The sequence below is a fragment of the Rhipicephalus sanguineus genome, unplaced genomic scaffold (genome assembly GCF_013339695.2).
Source record: "Rhipicephalus sanguineus isolate Rsan-2018 unplaced genomic scaffold, BIME_Rsan_1.4 Seq914, whole genome shotgun sequence".
Lineage (NCBI taxonomy): Eukaryota > Metazoa > Arthropoda > Arachnida > Ixodida > Ixodidae > Rhipicephalus > Rhipicephalus sanguineus.
In genome coordinates this window covers 15,446-37,571 of record NW_023616279.1, presented here as the reverse complement: position 1 = coordinate 37,571, position 22,126 = coordinate 15,446, and the positions used below count along the sequence as shown (strand labels likewise).

The following is a 22,126-nucleotide window of genomic DNA, read 5'->3' as shown; positions in this document are numbered from 1 at the left end:
CTGACGATACAAGTGTTTTCTTTTCTGGGAATGATTTGAAGGAGCTAGAGGCGATGTCAAACAACTGGTTGAATGAGCTTAATCTCTGGGTATCTTCTAATAAACTAAAAATAAATGTTAAAAAGACAAAGTTCATGCTTTTCTATCCTAAGAATAAAGAAGTAGATTACATTATGAAATTATACGACGGCGATTCGCAACTAGATCTAGTACATGATCATTCATTTCTAGGCGTTTCTTTTCAATCAAACTTAAGTTGGTCAATAAACGTGAACAATGTAAGGATGAAGGTAGCGAAGTCTATGGGCATGTTGAACCGTTTACGTAACTTTTTAACAACTAACTTAAACAAGGAATTGTATTTTTCCATAGTCCATTCTCATTTTAGTTACTGTTCGTTAATGTGGGGAACAGGAATTAAGACCGATAATGAAAAGCTTTCTTCTTTACAGAGGAAAGCAGTTAGACTACTTCATTCGGGGTATAATGTAGATGCATCAGCTCTCATGTTAAAGTATAGAATTCCACAATACTGTGTGCGCATTGCCATGATTTACAAAATCAAATTGTCGATGTGCATATATTGCGAAGTATCGGGAGACTGGGGTTCATTTAGCCGTCGCTACTTAAGCAGGAACACCGGTCACGACCTTCGTAAAACCCACATAGTTGTGGAAAGAGCACGCACAAACTATGAAATGCAAGCAATAGACTTCCAAATTATGAAATTATGTAATGAGCACCCTACAATAATTGAACTGGCACGATCGTGCACAAACTCTAAAAATTTCAAAATGAAAATTCGGTCCCTCTTCAACACTTAGGATAAATGCACTTTCTGCACGGTAGGGTGAGCTACAGTCTCTCATACTATTTGTATGTATATATTTTTGTGTATGTATATATGCTTTTTGTGTGCGCATTGCCATGATTTCTATTGTTACTACAATGATTTCTCTTGTTCCTTTTTTTATTTTTATTATTTGTATGTATATATTTTTGTGTATGTATATATGTTTATGTGTGCGCATTGCAATGATTTCTATTGTTATTATAATGATTTCTATTGTTTCTATTGCTACTGCTGCGCCCAGCGCGAGCAGGACCACGTCAGGGGGCTAACCACCTCCTTTTGTCCTGACCGCGGGCAATGCTTTTGTATTGTTCGAAAAATCAATAAATAATAAAATTGTGTAAGATTTCATTTGTAACGATGTGTGCTCAACCATATGCCGCTTTTCATAGTTACTACAAATATCTGTCACTAGCACTGTCACAAGTTATTTGCAGCGCGAGAAGTACATGCGTGAAAGAACGCGCAGGTTTCGCGACCAAGCACTACTTGTGAAAGCCACTGAACACGGGATGCAGAGTAACTGAAAGTAAAACTTGAGCAAAGTGTTTATACAAGGATACAAGGGTCTCTACGCAACTCAACCTAAATGAATCGGGTGTTGCAGGACTGCAAGGTGAAAACTGCGCCGGAATACGGATACGGGGACTGAGCCTACATTTTGCCCCATCCAATTGCGTTTGCTCTTTTGGCGAGGCATAGGTAAGTTCAGAAAACTGCCATTTGACAGTACTCTCTTTGTACAGTGCCGGTTGCTTCGCACTACCGCTTTCATTGTTGCGTGGAAAGAGGAGTTGATTTTTACAGTTCGCGCACAGCGTTACAAAATTCAACTAATTGCTTAAAAAAAGAAGTGTAGCCGAATGCGGCATTTAACGTACGATGTCTAACCTCACGTCAGCGCAGGGTGTATGGCGAAAAACTGACAAGAGTTCTCGTCAAGGGCCTCTGGCGTGAACGAGCTAGTTCGCTACATGGCGCCGCCAAAGGGGATGGCAACAGATATCATCATCATCTTACTTAGAGGAATTTTATTAAAAATACGCCTTCTTGGGTTTGAGAATGATCGCTTGGAATATTTGTAGGTACGTTGGTCTCAGCTGGCACACAGCCTGCGCAGCCCAGGCTTGGTCAGGGGGCCACAAACGAGGGGGACTCGAGATGCTGTTCTTATTGTAGTGACAGCTCCTTCTAAAGAGGGCGGCGAAAAGTAAGTGGTAACATGGGGACAGAGAATTGCCCTTACCTTTGTACTAGTTTCCTCCATGAAGGGGTGAGGCGATGTAGTGGAGTATGTCAGTGTTTCGCCAGAAAACAGACCTGTAAGGCAGCGAACATATAGGGATTCTTCTGTTTAGTGAAGCATAAAGGGCGTTTTCATAGATCAATTCATAATGCTGAACAGATGGTAGTGGTGAGAGGACACCCTTTAAGACGAGCTAGAGCGCGAATTGAAAACTCCGGCATCGGTAACTACAGAAGAGAAAAGCGTGGTTTTTTGTTCATATCTATCTGCCACCATCATCGGCCCATTTTATCTCCACTGCAGGACGAAGGCCTCTCCTCATGATCTCCTATTTACCATACCTAGTAGTGCGAGCTTGTTGCATTTTATCTCTGCGAACTTCTACTCCATCTATCTCGCTGCTGCCCTCGGCTGGGTTTCCCGTTCGTTGACAACCATTCCTTTGCTCTAAAGCATGGTTGCCTATCCTACACATTAAGTTTCCGGCCCAGGCTTAATGCCACCTAGAATATCCACTACCCGTGTTTATTTTATTTATTTCACAATACTGCAGGCCAGGAGTGGAATTACAAAGAAAGGAGAACAGCACAAAAATGATTTATAACAATACCGGCACTACATGCACTACGTCAGTTTCGCTAGTACGATATTTAACAAAGAAATGAAAAACAGCACACATAGTTTACAACAACACTCGCACGACATGTAATATAAGTTTCAATGATACAATATTCAACACGACAAATGGTGTTCAAGGGCTTCATCAATATTGTCTGCCTCGCAAACGAACAGTGGGGGGGTGGGGGGGGATGTTGTGAGCTTTCATGAGTTTAGTTGGTGAATCTAATCTTTTGTATTATATATATATATATAATATTAGTGTATGGATTCCATACAACGCATGCATACTCCTTTTTAGGTCTAATAATAGCATTTTTACGCTTGACGTTTAACATTCGCAGTTGCATTTGTAAGCTTCCTTTTTTTAAAAATCGCAGTTTCCGAAAAGCTCAATTGCAAATGGCCGAAATGTGTGCCCGCCACGTCATATCACTAGAAAGAGTGATCCCTAAACATAGGCGTGCGCAAGGTTCCCCACCAGGGGGGGGGGGGCAAAGGTTCATCGCAGCGGCCCCCCACCCTATTAAGCCAATGTATGGGGCATATTTTGCGCCCCCTCCCTCCTAGGTTATTAGCGCCCCCCTCTGCACACGCCTTTGTCCCTAAATACTTATACTGTGTTACTGATTGAATGGGGGAACCATTGATATTGTAGGTAAACACACTAGGATTAGTTTTCCGTGTTATATTTATGAGCACTGTTTTGATCAGCGTTTAATTCCATGTCCCATGCTGCGCACCAGCATTGAATGTTGCGTAGAGTTTGCTGTAATAGATTATGGTCTTCAGAGCAGGTTATGTTTTTAAACACAACACAATCATCCGCAAAAAGCTTAAAAGACACCGAGTCAGGGATTGCTTGTACTAAATCATTTACATAAGAAGGAATAATAGTGGCCCCAACACATTTGCCTGTCGCACACCAGAACTAGCATTGAGCATTCTAGATACACTCGTTTTGATTTCAACGAACTGCTCAATCACTCGAGAGAGACTCACTCGAGAAATATTATTCGACCCTGTCCGCGGGTACGTTACCCCTCTCCCCGTACACTAATCTGGACTACCGGCCATCAGGGCCTGGCAGGCAAAGAGGCAGCGCACGTTGCCGCCCGCGCACTCATTCCCCGGGCCCCTACCTCGCCCACCGGTGACCCCTCTGATTCAGAAGAAAACTCTCCTCTCCTCACTTTTAAATATGTAACAACCCATTATTGGGACTCCTACCACCGCTTTCCTGCGTCCTGCAAGGGTTCAAAAAGGCAGACGAGAGAATTCTCCGGCTATTCACTAATACGCTACTGTGCCTGGCAGAGCTCAAACAATTTGACTCTTCCTTTTCGGATCTCTGCCAGTATTGTGAGATGGCTGACACCTGCCACGTGGTATGGACATGACAGCTCAATCCATATTCCCCTCCCCCTCTCAACCCAACCCAACCCGAGAGGACTGAAAGGCGGCCCTGCTCGGCTGCTCCTCTCCCTCTCTTAGCAATGCCTTGCTCTGCTATGCTTTCCCACTCTCTTCGCTTTGCCCTCACCCGCTTCGCCAATTTCGCGGACACTCGGCACGGCTGGAACTCAAACTTCAAACAGCTTGATTGAACCACTAGGGTAGACTAAATACTTTTAACGTGTTGATGCTCTCCGAGAACGGTGCCACTTCGCTGATTGTGTCGAATAATTTTCGTCGTACGACAGCGTCCCGCACCAATTTTCTTTGTAGGTAATTCTAAGACCCTGTGTGGGTGTGACAGCCAGTGTTGCTTGGTGCCAGAGGCAGAATGCATTTTCAAATGTACATGGCGGAATCCTGTAATAAAATAACGTTTACATTTGCGGCATCATAATATGGTCAGGTTTGGTAACTGATCAAGCGTTGTGAATATTTTTTATTGGAGTTGACGTAGGGAATTATTGAAACTCGGAAGTTCTCATGATACGCAGACCTTTCAGGGTGCAGCGCCATATACATGTTAATAACCGTACACTAATACGTAACGTTTAATTATGTATTTCCAGTAGCCACTCGCTTTACAACAGCAACAATCTTGGTCTTCTTCTAGATTAGCTGGCCTCGCGAATTATGCCCAGTCACTGTCGCTTTGCTATGCTGCAAAAACCGCAGCGTACGAGTACGAGGTCATATCTAACTTCTTAAAATAAGGTAAACTAAAGAAGGGTAATGGTTCGAGGGGCCCGCTTTGTTAGGCACAACCTTATGAAGCCATAGAAAACATAAGTGGCCATCATTCGTAGTTTTTAATTGAAATGTTGAAAGCCTGATGAGGAACATATACATGCTTGCTTATGCGGCTTGGACGCAGTAGTGTCCAGCATCAGATTGAAAAAGCCCAGATAGATTTACCATTCTATTAGTCCTTAGTGTGAAATGCAAAGCGCAAACGTGCCAGAGCTTGCCCGTTTCGTCTCAATTCAGAAATAAAAGGCCGTGCTGAAAAGACATGTCCATAAATAGGAAAACCTATTGGGTGGACGTATGCATGACTTTAAAGAAAGCTAGCAAAACAGACTTCGTGGAACCCACCTTTTACGTTTACCTGTGCTGCCCTCTGCCGTTTTGGTAGGGTTTTTGTAGGGGCCGGTACAACTGGTATTGCCAGGACTAAAGCCTGCGAGATCAAGAGGCGTTTCGCGCCTTTACCGCTAGCTGAAGGGCGCGTGCGCTGTGGCATCGTTTTATTCCTTGCGCTGGTATGTCTCAGCCAGGTACATAATACGGTTACAATTTTTTTAAATTCACAATGTGCTTGTCAACGAAAATATCTTCTGGTGACTATTGGAACCACACTTTTTATTCAAGTCACAAAACACGGGCTCTTTGCTGGTAAAAACAAATCAACGGCATTGTAGCCCTAAGTAGGCATTCTACCACTACACGTTTTGCTCTGTCGTTTGGATACACTCTGAGGGGTATATATTTGCAGTGCTGACCAGCCAGTGCCTTGGTGTTCACAAGCTTGACAACTGCTGTTTTCTGTAAAAAACGCAGATTTGCTGTACGTGTGGCACGAGGCGACCGGCCTGCTGGCGGGATACCATCCTGAACACCCTGTGCCAGCAGGCCAGGTGGGTTTTCATTTACAACTCTATTGCAAACGTCTTCACACTTAACACGTTTTCAGAACCTCCACTTTCCAAGCTTTTTGTAGTGACCAAGCGTTTATATTCCACATGCCATTCTTAGTGACGCATGTAGCCGAAGCTGTCGAAGTTCTGCCGCACATCGTTCGCCGTATTGGCTGCGAACAGCTCTGGCTAACACTCCGGGGATTACACTGACATACCTAATAGATAAATTAATGGGAAAGCGACAGCCGCGTTCAATTGGTAGAGTATGGGACGGGTCATCCGAAGGCGGTAGGTTCGATCCCTAGCTGCGGCAAGCTGATTTCTCACTCACTGTAATTCATTTCCTTTTACTTACTATACGACAGTTAAAACATACAATTATAGTCCCCTATACTCTCCTTAGCTTCATTCTGTTGGTTCCATTAGAAACGAGCCCTCGGTCAATCCTTAGAATCGATTTAGTGCGATACTACTGTCCGTGTTCAAATTCTCCCACCTTGGAAGCTAAGCACGTAAGTCACCGCCCTGCTAAGCTCGAGGACGTGCGTTCGGTTCCCAGCCTTATTTGGCCACGTCTGGATGATGGTGAAATGCAAGGACACCCGCGTAATTGCATTTACAATTACTCGGGTGTTGCGCGAGTTCCGCAAACAAGTCCCCAAATGGTCAATACCGTACATGTACGGTGCCGCGTCTGCATGTTTGGAAATTGCCAGTTTTCAAACTTTTTTTTTGTGCCCAGGGAGTGCTGCCACCCGGCGCGGATGCCCGAAGTGCCATTAACCTTTAGTTTCCTTCCAACATTTTTTTAGGCTATCGCTCACACATCTGCGCGTGCGTGGGCGCGCGGCGGTAAGTGTGGTTTCGTCCCACAGGCTTTCTTCAAAATTTGCGGCTAACTCCGCTATATCCTTGGGCTTCAACCAGCCCTTTACTTCCTGCTGAGTGACCAGTGAGCGGAGATCACTTGACATTAACTGCTTCAGCCTATCAGCTATCAGCAATTCCTGAAGGCTCTCAAATGACTGCACCTCTCTACTTCTGAGGTAGTACGTGAACATTGTCTCCAGGCGTGCTGTCACTTGGCTCCAAGACTCATGTGCCTCTCTTCTAATTTCTAGAAACATTCGGCGGTACTCACTTGGAGTCATCCGCAGTTCCTTTAAAACTTTAGATTTTAGATCTGGGTACGCCATTACCCCAGCCTCCGATTGATTGGCAACGAATGTCCGCATCTTGTCACTTAAGAATTGCAATATAACAGTGCCCTGCACTTCCTCAGGTATGCTCAACGCCGCAAAAAGAGCGTCCACATTCTTGAACCAGGCGGGGATCATTGGCTCATTAGGGGCATTGGCGCAAGAACTGCTTTCAGCTCTTTCGCGTACCATCCAATACCGGTATGCCGGTTCCGGATTTCCGGCTCCTCTGAAGAGGCACGCGACGACCTCATCTTCTCCAGCTCAAGCTTGAGCTTTAATGCTTCTATCTCAAGTATCAACTCGCGCGTGCGATCCGATCCATTTACATTGTTACCTTCCATAACATTTCCCTCTGAATCCGACATCTCCCAGAGTGTGCCTGAACGCAAGTGCATTCAGTAAAAAGGGCCCCGAGAGAGCACAAAGCGAGCCTCACCTTGCCGTGATGCGTCGCCCGCCGTCGTTGTCAGTTGCAGCTGCGTCAGTCCCGTCTCTGACGCTTGTCGTTACGAAGTCGCTCGATGCTCACGGTGCTCCACCGGACCACCCTCGCCGTTGCGTCAGTCCCTCACGTCGACCTCTCTTGCCGCTCTCCTCCCGATGCAGGACATCGCAGCGCCTCGTCAGTCGCTCAACGAAGTCGTTCGGCTTCGCCCTTGTTCGCTGACACCCAGCGCTCACGTGTCGCTCAACTCCTGGCTCCAAAGTTGACCGGCAGGCTCGGAATGTCAGTACTGCTTCAGGCAGCTCACCAGCACGTCCCAATAGCAGCGAGCGGCTTGACAGCTTCGCCGGGCTTCAGCACCTTCCTCGCTGCGGGCTCTCCGATCCTAGGGTCGACTGCGCCAGTTAATTTCCATTCCCTACTATCCTACGCTAGCTTCAACACTAGCTAAGCAGGGAGGGTGTTTGAGGTTCGAATCGGCGCCCCTCGATGACTCGAGTGCACGGTGGCAGCGCGAAGGAAGAGCCGTTGTCCAGTGAGGCGACGCTTTATTGCCACGCTCAGGAGTCTGCCCGGGTCCAAGCCCGAACCTCCGCTCTCTTCTCACATTCAAAACAGCCTCTTTTCAACCTTCAGTTAGACAAGGAGTCCCTCAACAAACCAATCACACTTGGGGGTTGGCATCACCACAACCAATGGCACAAACACTTTCATGACAGACACGGCATTGGTCTAACGTACGACACAATCTACAACACGCCAGGGGATAGGTTCACTGCGCAACACGTGTCACCTCACTCTCCCCTACGTTATAGCCTGAGCATGCCCCTGACGTCCGCCAGCGCCGAAAGCTCGGCTCGGGCTCAACCTGCCCGTGCACCAACGTCTCTTTCAAGAAACCGCCACAAAGCAGCGCTTACATGCAGCTGGGGGCCGCTTCACCTGAACGCTCCGAGTGCCGTTATTACGACCAGACGGCGATTGTTCACAAAGACATCCCCCGGTCGCATCCGGCCAAGCGGTCGCAAGACCAATTCCTCGCGTTCGCCTTTTGCGGCGCCGACACGTGCTCCCTGTTAGCGGTAAGTTCTCCGAACGGCAGCGCAGGTAAACGCTCATAGGGGCGCATGCGGATGCCAAACAATAACTGAAACCAGGCGGCCGTGCGTCGCTTCGTCCCACTGGCGCGACGCTCTTCCCGTTCAGCTCGTATCTCCTCCCTTTTGTTACAAGCAAGGAGGCGGCTTTGGCGGCCCTGCGCTTTGACGGCGTCACCACAGAGTCGCCTTTCTTTCCCAAAGCGGGGCCTTCCGCGTCCCCTCTTTGCGGCGCCGACACGTATTCCGATAGCAGCGCGGCAATGTGGGAACCACACAACACGCCGACTCTGCATGCCTCAGACTGACTCCACCGCCATATGTCATGACAGTAATTACTATGTTCAAAAGAGAGGAATTTGTATATATTTGTATAGGGTCTTTGGTTGCACCGGTGCTCAGTGACATTTATCTTGCCTCTGTTGACCGCAGACTTGGTGCTTCTGTGTCATCGCAAGGAAGAGTTAGAATACTAAGATATGTCGACGATTATTTAGTGCTCGTCACCGCCCAGATCGATAATGTTTTTGAAAGCAAGGTTTCAGCTATTATAGCTGAGTTCCGGCTGGCTTCCGATGGTCTGACATTTACGCACGAGAAGCCGGCTAATGACAGCCTACAATTCCTAGACCTGCGTCTATTCTTTACTAGCAACCACGTGTGTTGGATGTACACACCAAGAACAAACCAAGGTCTTACTGTCGTATGAAAGTGCCCATTCTAAGATAACAAAAAGAGCAATTGTGTCCTTGTGTTGTCGGTCCGCTCGGGAAAAATCATGCCACCATAAGATAAAAGAAAGCTTAGCGCTCCAGGAGGCACGCTTTGTCAAGGCGGGATACCCTTCAACTGTGATTTTAAGCTCTTGTGAACGGCTGCTACAGAGCAAGAAGGGCAGTAGTAAACGTAACGAGAATGCGAGTGAAAATAGACGAGTGCACGTAATGCCCTACATACATCGCGTGTCGCATAATATGAAAAAGGTAGCCAACCGTTATGGGGTAAAAACGGTTTTTTCGGCTCCGTGCAAGATGGCAAAAGTATCCTCCATGATGCACAAAGGTTTGCGCGTGCCGTGTAGTAAGCGGCATGTTGATCCCGCTGTAGAGTGCGTAACAGGTGTGGTATACGAAATCCCCCTGTCCTGTGGCCAGCGCTACATTGGACAGACGGGACGCTGCTTCAATGAGAGGGCGCGAGAGCACAGTCTAGCTGTGCGCTCCCACACCGGAGGCCATCTCGATTTACACTGTAGGAGATGTGGTTGTTCGCCGAAACTAAAGGAGACCCGAATACTGTACAAGTCTAATGACAAGATGGAAAGGGAATTAATAGAGGCCTTCTTCATTGCGCGAAGTGACAATTGCGTTAGCATGCCTTCACTGACATTGCTCCCGAAGGAGCAGCAATTTCAGATGGTTTTATATAATCAGACCTTCATTTGTTTTTATTTTCTGGTTTGATACTTCAGCGCATGTTACTGATCATACTCGACCCTACATATCACTATCGCCACATGTTTGCAGGTTGGCGTCTGCGCGGTGGACCTTAGATAAGGTTTCAAATTTTGTTGCTCTAGTTTCCGCTCTTCTTGATTCTTATATTTATTCGGTTTTTAAGCACGTGTCAGGAGATGTTGATTCAAACTTTTTAACGCCTCAGTTTATTCAGTTGAAGTTTTGCGGCCCGTCCTGTCCACTTCCCTTTGTCCGTGTTCTTTCGCGCCAACCCTACCACTATGTGTTCACCTGTGCACCCAACTAGCCCAAATGAGAGCTTACTGTATCAGTGCCGGTTGTTTCGTAACTGACGCTTCATTGCTGTGTGGGATCAGGAGCTAATTTTATGTATACTGTACGTTGTTACGCATTTCAATTAATACAGAAAGTGTAAAGAAACGTGCGGCTTTAACGAGGCCTTAAAGATAACAAGGCAGCATGTGTACGACATTTGGTTCTAAGGAGCCATTTTGTACGCGTTATGTGATAGAACGGAACGAAACGTCACGAGAGGACAAGAGGGAACAGCAATAAGCGAGCTGATGGAAATCAGAAATGTTTCAAGGCGTGAAGAAATACAGTGTAATAACTGAACATCAATATTAGCAGGTATTGTTTTTCGAAGGTCGAATCAAGAGCGCGGTGACATTAACAATTGTGTTCATTGGGCGCTAGGTGGTGTCGCAAGTTCACGAGACGTCAACTTGCGACACCACCAAAAGAGCCGCGGCAGCAAAAGGACAGAGGAATGCTGCAATCATGAACACAGAACGTTGTAGGGATACAATAGGTACGAGGTGCTTCGAGGTCCTGCAGAAAGGTGTAATGGTTCCGGGGCCCACTGGTGTGCATTAGGGCAGAGGTGCAATCGGGAATGGATATAAATCAAAGGACTGTGGGACGCCTCGCGTTGGGTGCTCACGGGAAGACGACAAATGAGGCTGTAAAGGGCGATATGGGATGGGCAGGTTTTGAGGCGAGGGAGGCTCAGAGCAAAATAAGGTTCGAAGAAAGGCTAAGGAATAGAAGGAGAGTAATGGGTCAGAGAAGGGTTCCGTTATTTGTATAGGAAGAGCGTGGACACACAGTGGAGAAAATGAACTAGGAGGCTCACTAGTAAATATACGGCTGGTAGTGTAGCAATATGTCAACAAAGAGCGTTAAGCGAAAACTCAGAGAGGCGGAGAGGATTTCCTGGGCGGCAGCTTTGGAGAAAAAACCGCTTTAACTACCGAAAGGGCAAAAAATGAAATAAGGAGGGAAGCATTTGAAGATAATTGAAGGGCAAGCACTTTACTGTTTGAAGCGAGGTCGGGTTGCCTTAGAACGCGTACTTATAAGGCGAGATTCACTAAAGAACAATGCACATGCTGCGGAGAAGATAAGGAAACGGCGGAGCCTGTTGTTATTGAATGTGGAGATATCCACCCAGGTGTACGTTTGGGCACGAGCCTACATGAAGCCTTGGGTTTTAGGGACTACAGTGGAAAGCTGAACACACCCGCGATTGAAATAAGAAACTGTTAGAGTATTGGTGGCAGAAAATGAGAGAGAAAGGACAAAAAATAAATATTGGAAAAAATAAGGACAGTCTGCCGTAAAGGCAGAGAACTGGGTGACAATTTCCGTTTTTTTTTTCCTGTAGTAAGATATATTTTATCGAAGTAGAGGCATTAGGCCACAAAAAAAGGAAAAAGATTTTTTTTTTCGAGCCTGGTGGCACACTTGTCACCGCCCTGTTATAAAGGGGACGCTCATAGCATCCATGAATCCATCCACGTGCCTTAGAACGCGTAGTTATAAAGCGCGATTCAGTATATGCTGTGAGGAAGCTAAGGAAACGACGGAGCCTGTTCTGATTGAATGTGGAGATATCGACCCAGGTGTACGTTTGAGCACGAGCCTACATGAAGCCTTGGGTTTTAGGGACAACAGTGGAAAGCTGAACACACCCGCGATTGAAATAAGTAAGAGACTGTTTATGTCTAGCACGGTCACGTCACAAGATACCAATTTTGGTGTATATCAAGCTAGCGAAACGGCCGCCAGCGCCCCATGAGCGTCGCACAAAAGTCATGCTGTACATAACATGCGTGTCGTGATTTTCATGTTAACTCGTGTTATTTATGTTCGCTACACAGTCACGTCGCGCAATACCAATTTCGGGGTAGATCAAGCTAGCGAAGCCGCTGCCAGCGCCCCATGAGCGTGGCACGTAAGTCATAGCTGTGCATGAAATGCGTGTCATGATTTTCATGTTAACTCGTGTTATTTGGTTTGTTACGACAGTCACGTCACGCAATAACCAATTTCGGGGTAGGTCAAGCTAGCGAAACCGCCGCCAGCGCCCCATGAGCGTGGCACGTAAGTCATGCTCTACATGACATGCGTGTCATGATTTTCATGTTAACTCGTGTTTTATGTTCGTCACACAGTCACGTCGCGCAGCACCAATTTTGGTGTATATAAATCCAGCGAAACCGCCGCCAGCGCCCCATGAGCGTGGTACGTAAGTCATGCTGTACATGACATGCGTGTCATGATTTTCATGTTAACTCGTGTTTTTATGTTCGTCACACAGTCACGTCGCGCAATACCAATTTCGTGGCAGATCAAGCTAGCGAAACGGCCGCCAGCGCTCCATGAGCGTGGCACGGAAGTCATGCTGTACATGACATGCGTGTCATGATTTTCATGTAACTCGAGTTTTTTGTTCGTCACACAGTCACGTCGCGCGGTACCGATTTCGGGGTAGATCAAGCTAGCGAAACTGCCGCCAGCGCTCCATGAGCGTGGCACGTAAGTCATGCTGTACATGACATGCGTGTCATAATTTTCATGTTAGCTCGTGTTATTTATGTTCATTACACAGTCACGTCACAAGATACCAATTTTGGTGTATATCAAGCTAGCGAAACCTGCCACCAGCGCCCCATGAGCGTGCCACGTAAGTCATGCTGTACATGACATGCGTGTCATGATCTTCATGTTATCTCGTGTTATTTATGTTCGTTACACGTTCACGTCGCAAGATACCAATTTTGGTGTATATAAAGCTAGCGAACGGCCGCCAGTGCACCATGAGCGTGGCACGTAAGTCATGCTGTGCATGACATGCGTGTCATGATTTTCATGTTAACTCGTGTTATTTATGTTCGTCACACAGTCACGTCGCAAGATACCAATTTTGGTGCATATCAAACTAGCGAAACGGCCGCCAGCGCACCATGAGCGTAGCATGTAAATCATGCTGTACATGACATGCGTGTCATGATTTTCATGTTATGACTTGTTATGACATGTTATGACGAGGACAGAGAAAAGAAATGCCAGGCACCCGTGCTTCACGTTCCTTTTTTTGTCCTTGTGATGTGAGTGCTGTTCTTGCCTTCTGATGATCAACAAACTAGCTCACGTGTTACTCACTTCGTCCTTGTCTGTCACACTCTTGTTCTCAGGCAGGTGTAACTGTGCCCCCAACTTGCTGTGTGGCCGCCATGCCACCGCCACAACCTTCAAATTTCTCAAACCGGATGAATTTTTTAAACACAAGAAAAGCCTACTAGTATCAATAGTACAGTGAAGTTCTTCACCATGACCTCTTGGTATTTTTCTTAGAAGGCTACCATGCGTGGTCTGAACTGGGAGAACAGTTGAGAACCACGCCGCCTGCAGTGGTACAAAAACTCACAGACAGAACACTGAGAGACAGAAAGACAGTGGATTAGAGATCAGAGGGGCGGCAGATATCCTAGTTATCGTTAAGAGGAAAAATGAACCTGGACAGGTTTCAGGGGGCGGAAAAGGGTTACGTAGAGCGACAAAAATAAGAAATTTGCAGGCATAAAATGGAATCGGCTTGCACAGGTGAGGCTGCGTCCGAAATCATTGGGAGAGGTCCTCGTCGTCGTGCAGTGGACGATGTAGACAGTAGAGGGCAGTGTCCACTTCGTTTAGTATGGGACAACTGAGAAATTCTTGAGGCACCTTTCCACTCTTCTTCTATCGGCATCACTTATGCAACCTCTCCCCATGTCAGTGCCATGTCTTTTTTTCACTTGTTTAGTGTGGCGAGGAATAGGAAAAAAAAAAACTATTAGGACTAAAGAAGAGGATCAAAGAGTGCTTTTGCCCCGTTGGCCTTTTCTTCCCATTTTAGCACTGTGGGAAGCTTAAGCAAGCTGGCAATGTATTTTCAATCTTCAGCACTGTTTCGCCCCTGTCACTGATTTAGAAGTACATTCTCATGCTAATGTCATCATGGTGCAGCACAAGTTGTAAAATCTTGCTAAGGCTCTTGGGATCTTTTAGATGTGGCTTAGTATCAGATATTAACCAAAAGCTTAGCAGACCGCAGTGCAAAGGTTGCGGTGACTGGTTTCAGAGCTGGAAGAGTGCTTATTAGGCCTTTTCTCAATGTGAAAGGGTATCTCGTTTTGCCCAAAGGCATCTCTAACTTAACCTTGTCTCTTCAAAGGTCTGTAGATTTCATGAGGGCGAGGTAGCCTTGGATAACTGTGCTCGTGGTGTTCTGGATGGGGCCAACCTTGGCTCTTCGTAAACTGCTACCACCATTTTCCTGGTGGCCTTGTGTGTGAGCTGTTGTGCCTATGATTGCAATGGTCAGCTCAAGCTACTCGGAAGAGGCTCGTCGTCAAGAGCTAGCTGCCCTGCTGGACCAGCTGGCATTGTTCTTTTACAGACGTACTCGACATCCCGCCAGAGGAGCAAGACCGCATCCGCAGCTCCAGCACCGGCCTCACACCGTCAGCTCTGGCTGCAGTAAGTAGCACACTTAGTTTCTTTATGTGTTACCTCACGGGTTCCCGAAGTAGTATTGTGTGAGGGGAGGAAAGTGACAAATGAAACAGAAAAGAAATTATGCAACAGTAGTGGTTAACAATAAGAGTTGCTAATTCGCAATAATGGAATCAGAGGCTGTTTTCAGTAGTAGGTACTATTCCCACCGAAGATGTACGGTGCAGCTTCCGGTGAGTGTCCAAATAAGAAACAACACGATGTCCCGGTCACCATTCCTCATTTTGCAAAAGTGTGTCTGAAAAAGAAATATACAACTTTTGTCTGCAAAAAACTTCCCGCCAATTTCGCGATTCGTGAACTTCGTACACAGCTGGCGCAAAAAAAAACAAAAAAACTGGGCACTTCTCAGCTACAATAATTATTCCCATTAATAAAGAAGTGAAATTCAATCTTGTGACTTTTTCTTTTTCTCTCGAAGGAATTCTCAGTGAAAAAATGGGGAGTCTGATTTGTACAGAAGTGGAAGAACATGTATTTTTGGGGGGGGGGGGGGGCATTAATCGGAAGCCTGTTAGCAGCAAACCAATCAGCAAGTTTGGCTAGTTCAGTATTTATTTGGTCTTCTATCTCTGAAAGATTTTTACCAGTTATAATTAGGGCGGTGTTGTCAGCATACATAAGCATCTCTTCAGTTGTTAGCCCTAGTGGGCACTCACTTCTGTATAGTAGGTAAAGAACCTAATAAGACCTTGCGGCACACTGTTTTGTATGGACTAGAGAGGTCAAGTAATATTATTAATTACCAATCTGTTGTGATCGTGAAGGTAACTTTTAAACAACTAATTTTAAACCCACTTGGAATTCGGTTCATGGTTTTTAATACTCCCCAAAAGGGCTCCCTTGTATACCGCAAGTGCCCATTGACCATCAATTTCATTCCTGCAGGTGACTGTGTAAGTTTTCTTGTCATAAAATTAGACCCTTACCCAGACAACACTCGACGTCCCGAGGTCGTCCTCAAATGGTACAATCGTCCTCGCAACATTTCTCGATGTCCTTGGTACGTATTGAGTACCGAACGAGCTGGTTTGGCCCGGAAACGTCTTTGCGAGTGCTTTCTGAGGACAACAAGTGTCCTGAAAAGGTTCTTCCAGATACCTTTTGGGGATGACAAAAGCAATATCGAGAGCGCGCTAGCAAGTTGTCCTGAAAAAGGTTCCTCCAGGGACCTTTTGGGATGACAAATGCAATGCATGCACTGAGCGCTTACATATGATTCCTCGCGTCCTTTTCACACTAAGTAGATGCATATCATATGTGAAAATTTTCTCAGCACGTTTGTTTCACACAGACATTGCATATTTTCGCCTCGTTGCTTCTCTTTTGGTTGAAAAGCTTCAAATTACGCGTTTCGCTTTCTGAAACACAAGTAATTAATAATCTTGGGTATCGAAGCTGATATTGCGAAATGTTCATTTCAAATAGTGTGTTCCTAAACGTGGCAGCCATATATTAGTGAATATCCGCCGCTGAAGCGCGTAATAACAAACTAGCCGCTGGCAACCATTGACCATGCGTTGCCGTTCTGGATATTCAAGTAGCCAAACCAGCCAAGCCATTCCAAGTCAACCGACTGTCAGATGGGATCTTGCAATGAAGGTGAGTGCAAACCGCATCTTTGTTGTTTGTGTGTACAGTACAGTTTAGTGTACAGTTAACAAAAGTAAGATGTCTGAAAGAGCAAATCGTAGACGTCGACTGGAGGTCCATCGCCGTGTTGATGGGGTGCTTCACGTACTCAACGCTCTGACTGGTGCTCCAATGAATGGATCGGCACCAGTCGAACAAATCGCGGTGAATTGTGCTTCGGAGAGTCCCAACGTGAATAAGGGGAATCGAGTCTGCGTCTGACACATGGCCCTACCTCGGCAAGTGAACTCGATGCCCGTGTCGAGTGCACTGGTGGGCTGTCAGAGCGGAGCCTCTAACACTAATGAATGCACTGTGCCACGATACACGTGGTGACGAGGACATTGTGCCAGACTTCGAGGAAGTTTACAAGCATGGGCCATTGAGTTGCAGTCGTCGCATGCTGCGGTGACATCACATGAGACTGTCATGAAATGTAGCATTGTTCCACACGGGACAGCATCTGGTTCCTTTTGCATGATTAATCCTTTCATTAAAATCGTAACTGCCTTTATTTGACGTCTTTTTTTTTTTTGCAGGAGTAGTCCGGTACAGTAAAACATCTTTGCAAATTTGTGTTGAATGCCTTAATATTGCTTTTTTTTTTTCAGACACTGCCTCTGACTATATACTTGGACTCGGATGCCTGAGAAAGCGGTTCCTCATAACCAGTCGGGACTAATTCCTGTTTAATAAATGAATTTCAATCAACAAGCTTTGTTTGTATTTTTTGTCATAGTCAAGCACTTATTGTCACCTCTCCGTTTATTGACGCAGTATACATACACAAGACCTCAGAGAGGTGTTTTTCCTTTAATGTATGTAAATACCTTTGAAAAGAATAAATCTATGTAGTAATGCAAAATATCACAGCTACGGTACCGAACCGGCTGCACAATGGTTGTTCTGAAAACATACTAAAAAGTCCTGAAGTGTTGTTTTGAGGACGTCCTGAGGTTGTTATGAGTACGGACAACAGGACTGGATTAGTGCCATTCTAGTACCTTAACAGGACGTCCTGAGGATATCATAATGTCCTCAAGGGTGGCATACTGAGGATGTCCTGAGGTTGTTATTGTGTTGTCTGGGTATTTGAAGTTTACATTCGTATTGCTTACGTTAAACAGAAAACTGCCTTCGGTGTAGGAGCCCTCATTGAATCTCGTGCATTTTTTTCACTCGATGCCTTATTGTCTTTGTACTTTGCCTTCATATATTGCATTACTTCATGAGGAAATACGTATAACGCACACCTTTTGTCCACACAGCACATTCAGAATCAGGCCATTCGCGTTATTACCAAAAGTTCTTTTTATTCTAATGCTTCTCCACTCCTTCAGGCTAATTATATTGTTCCTGTGTCTGGCTTCCGGTGTCTGGTTCACCATTGACGGCAATGATGAACTCCAACGCGGAAGCTGCCGTATGATCAAATGGGAAGATAGCCGTGAATGTGGAATTTCAAAATATTTTCTTCCCTAAAACAAATCATAATAAAACTTGCCATGTAAGAACTATTCATTTGCTTTCGATTGAGTTATGAAGCTGACTTTAATTGGAGCACCACGCGGTGTAAATTGCATTTCAATGTGGGTCAAAATGACGATTTTCTCTTTCTCGTAAGATTTCGAAACATCAGTGGTCTTAAAATATTTTTAGCACAAAGTATACCCTCTGTAGAATAAGTATTCATTACTCAGATATTCATACATAGCGCAGTATTATGAGGGAAAAAGTACAAACAGAACATTTTGTCGAATTTCTTGAGGCGTAAAGGCAGAAAAATTGCAGTTTTATTGAGCTTCGAACACCTCGCACAAACGCTTTTGCCACGGTGTTAGAAGTATTATAGGTGGAAGACGACGCCTCCGGAAGCGGCGAACTTCTGTCCGCGGTTTGTGGCGTCTTGTTCACAGGGCCCTAGATGGCGCTACAGTACTGGTGGCTCAAGAGCGGTATCAGGCGTGGTCGCTTCGGAGCCGCGACCGCCCCTCGAAATGAATAAAAAACTGTGCGTTCTCGCTATAACGAGCGCAAAATAAATAAATAATAGCTTCGAATAAATCGAAATTTGGACGATACAGCCGCTACCTGTTGAATATGTTGAATTTGCCACCGCGAAGGTTGGCGGTGGCAAATTCAACATATGCTTTCCTCATTCGGACAATTAAAGATGTGACAGTGATGTCACGCTGAAATATGACAAAAATTAGTTCTATTTAGAAGTATATAGTTTAGATAGTTAGAAAAAATACCGCATTAGCCGTAGTATTACAACAGAAAATGCACACCGTCTTTGCTGTCGCGAACATTCGAAGTAATTTGCGGTCGTTGATCGCGGATAAAAAAATGTGTCACGAATACGACTTTTTAGCTGGCCGTGCATAAAATACTGAATTTTAGCGAATGCCAGCAGCTAAGTTTGAGGCACCGACGAAGGATATGAAAAAGCATCCTGGTTTGGCACTGCGAGAAGGGGAGACATTATGAATGGTGGATATGTTTCCGATTATTCCCTGTTGCCAACTGAGGAATATATTTCACTGTTTATGTCTCGCATAGTCACCCTAAACAGCGTTACTACTTCGTCTTTCAAGGAACACGTCGATCGCTGTGCGGAGTCTTTACGGGCGTAGCCAGTCAACCGCAATGGTACACCGGTTACGGTACTCGGCTGCTGACCGAAGTTCCCTAGTTCGATCCCAGCCGCGGCGGTCGCATTTTGATGGAGGCGGCATGCTAGAGACCCGTGTACTCTATGATGTAAGTGCATGTTAAATAACACCACATTGCCGAAATTTGTGGAGCTCTGCTACGGCGTGCCTCATAATCATAACGTGGTCTCAGCACGTAAAACCCCAGATATTCTCATTGTTAACAAGCGTAGCTTTCGCACGGAGAGAGAAAGACTGCACACGAACGTAGTGTTAAAAAAAAGGCCAACTCACGGCGTGGATGAACTCAAGACGATGAACTCAATACTTCGTCGGCACGGCGTCATAAACCAGAGCCGCCTTTCGTGATGTGCTCACAAGAACGTGCCCTTTGTACACTGCTTCCCACGTCTTCGTTATGTACCTCGGCTCGAAGTGCTTCTCGCACATGTATTCAGTCGACTGCAGCACGCGGTCCTTGCGCGGAATCGCATGGCGCCAAACATTCAGGCGTTCCGCATCTCGGGGTGAGGAAAAATCGACTTTTCAGTGCAGGTCTTGTACACAGAGTTGCACCGCGGCACAAAACACTTTTTGCCCATTTCACGGCTTTCTCACTCGAATAGCATGGCCTGCCATCGCACAAAAAGAATTAAACGAGGAAGCAATGTGGCGACAACTGCTTCGTCACCGTGGCTTTGTCCGAAGAGAGGCCCGCGCGCGCTGTGAGCCTCTTGACTTCTCCTGCCATCTCGCGGCGTGACGGCGCGGAGGAACCGAAGTTCGACGCAGCGAGCGCATGGCGCCGGTGCTGCGTCGTTCCACCTGTACTTCTAACACCGTGGCCTGGACAATCAGGGCGATAATGGCACTACTACTGAAGTATTATACATCCAGCCAGTAATGACAGAGGAAGTAAGGAACGCATTGGAATGCAAATAGTGAAAAAAGCTGGTGAGAATGATGTAACAGCTGATCTCTTGAAAACGGTGGACAAATTGTTTTAGGAAAACTGGCCACCCTGTACAGGAAATGTCTCAATTGAAAGCCAAAAATGCTGCATAGGCACCTCCTCGCTGGTTGCTTTGCAAGAAACAGAACCCACAATGAGTGGGATATTTCGGAATTTTTCCCCTTTCATTTGTTTCTTGCGCTGCCTGTTGTCGTGCTTGGTTATTATTCGTCGCCGCCTAAAGCACAAGTGCACGTCTCATCCATCTTCTCTTGACATCGCTTGTTCATTGTGCACAGTCCACTAATCAGATACCCGTACAATCCCCCGATGTATTCAGTGCAGACCCCTGCATTCGATACATCGTTCTCACAATAATTATTAGCTTGTAATCATTATTGTGCTTTTCACATCCTCGACCGCTGTTCGTGCCAGTATTGAATAACTCGTTATCATCATCTTCAAATAGACACGCGCTGGCTTGACTGTGTGTGTTCGAGCAGCTTCAGTCAGCGCCTGCGCGCATTCTGCATTAGATTGTACAGAGTGACGAGATGTGGAGCGCTGCTCATAGCAACCAAACGCTTTTCAGCTATCCATTTTGAGAGAGAAAAGGGTGTTCCTCTTGCTACCTTCGTCTAGTGCGATAAATGAGGTGACAGCATTCCTTTAGAGCGTGTGCAGGCATTCATATATATAGTGCACGCCTAAGTGAATATAGGTTCCGCACACGCTTCCGACGCACAATAGTGCGGAGCTAGACCAGGATTTCGAATCGCATACTTAGAAATGGTCGCATTAAACAGCTGTCGCATTGGCCAGGAGTGGAATTACAAAGGAGAACAGCACAGAAATAATTTATAACAAGACCGGCACTACATCCAATACGTCAGTTTCGCTAGTACGATATTTAACAAAGAACTAAAACAGCAGACATAGTTTACAACACTCGCACGACAAGTAATATAAGTTTCAATGATGTAACATTCAACACGACAAATGGTGTTCAAGGGCTTCATGAAAATTGTCTGCTTCGCAAACGAACAATGGGGGGGGGGTCTTAGAGCTTTCATGAGTTTAGTTGGTGAATCTAATCTTTTGTATTATATATATTGTACGGATCTCAGAAAACGGATGTATACTCCAATTTCGGTCTAATAATAGCATTACACTGGACGTTTAACATGCGCAGTTGCCTTTGCAAGCTTCCCCTTTTTAAAAAAAGCGCAGTTTCCGAAAAGCTTAAGTGCAAATGGGCGAAATATGTGCCCGCCACGTCATATCACCAGAAAGAGTGATCCCTAAACATAGGCGTGCGCAGGGTTCCCCACCAGGCGGGGGGGGGGGCAAAGGTTCATCAGAGCGCCCCCCCCCCTACTAAATCAATGTATAGGGCAGATTTTGCGCCCCCTCCTCTTGGGTTATTAGCGCCCCCCTCTGCGCACGCCTATGTCCCTAAATACTTATACTCTGTACTGATTGTATGGGAGCCATTGATATTGTAGGTACACTCACTAGATATTTTCCGTGATATTTATGAGCACTCTTTAACAGCGTTTAATTCCATGTCCCATGCTACGCACCAGCATTGAATGTTGAGTAGAGTTTGCTTAATAGATTGGTCTTCAGAGCAGTTATGTTTTAAACACAACACAATCATCCGCAAGAAGTTTAAAAGACACTGAATCAGGGATTGCTTGTACTAAATCATTTACATATATAAGGAATAACAGTGGCCCCAACACATTTCCTTGTCGCACACGAGAACTAACATTGAGCATTCGAGATGCACTCGTTTTAATTTCAACGAACTGCTCCCTAAATATTCTTCGACCCTGTCCCAGGGTAGGATACCCTTCTCCCCGTTCACTAATCTGGACTACCGGCCATCAGGGCCTGGCAGACAGAGGCAGCGCACGCTGCCGCCCGCGCACTCATTCCACGGGCCCCCTGCCTCGCCCACCGATGACCCATCTGATTCAGAAGAAAGCCCTCCTCTCCTTACTTTTAAATAT

The 22,126-nt window shown here is 46.0% G+C and overlaps 1 long non-coding RNA gene across 2 annotated transcripts in view; it reads left to right on the top strand.

The window, feature by feature from the left end:
- Nucleotides 1-1,457: 1,457 nt before the first annotated feature.
- The window catches only part of LOC119378657 (uncharacterized), a 32,541-nt gene continuing 11,872 nt past the window's right edge, over nt 1,458-22,126 (top strand). The window contains exons 1-3 of one of the 2 annotated variants that reach the window (XR_005181044.2): nt 1,458-1,555; nt 5,733-5,809; nt 14,758-14,837. This is a non-coding gene — a long non-coding RNA (uncharacterized LOC119378657). The remainder of the gene's footprint in view (nt 1,556-5,732; nt 5,810-14,757; nt 14,838-22,126) is intronic. The other variant, XR_007414791.1, reaches the window with a different exon arrangement.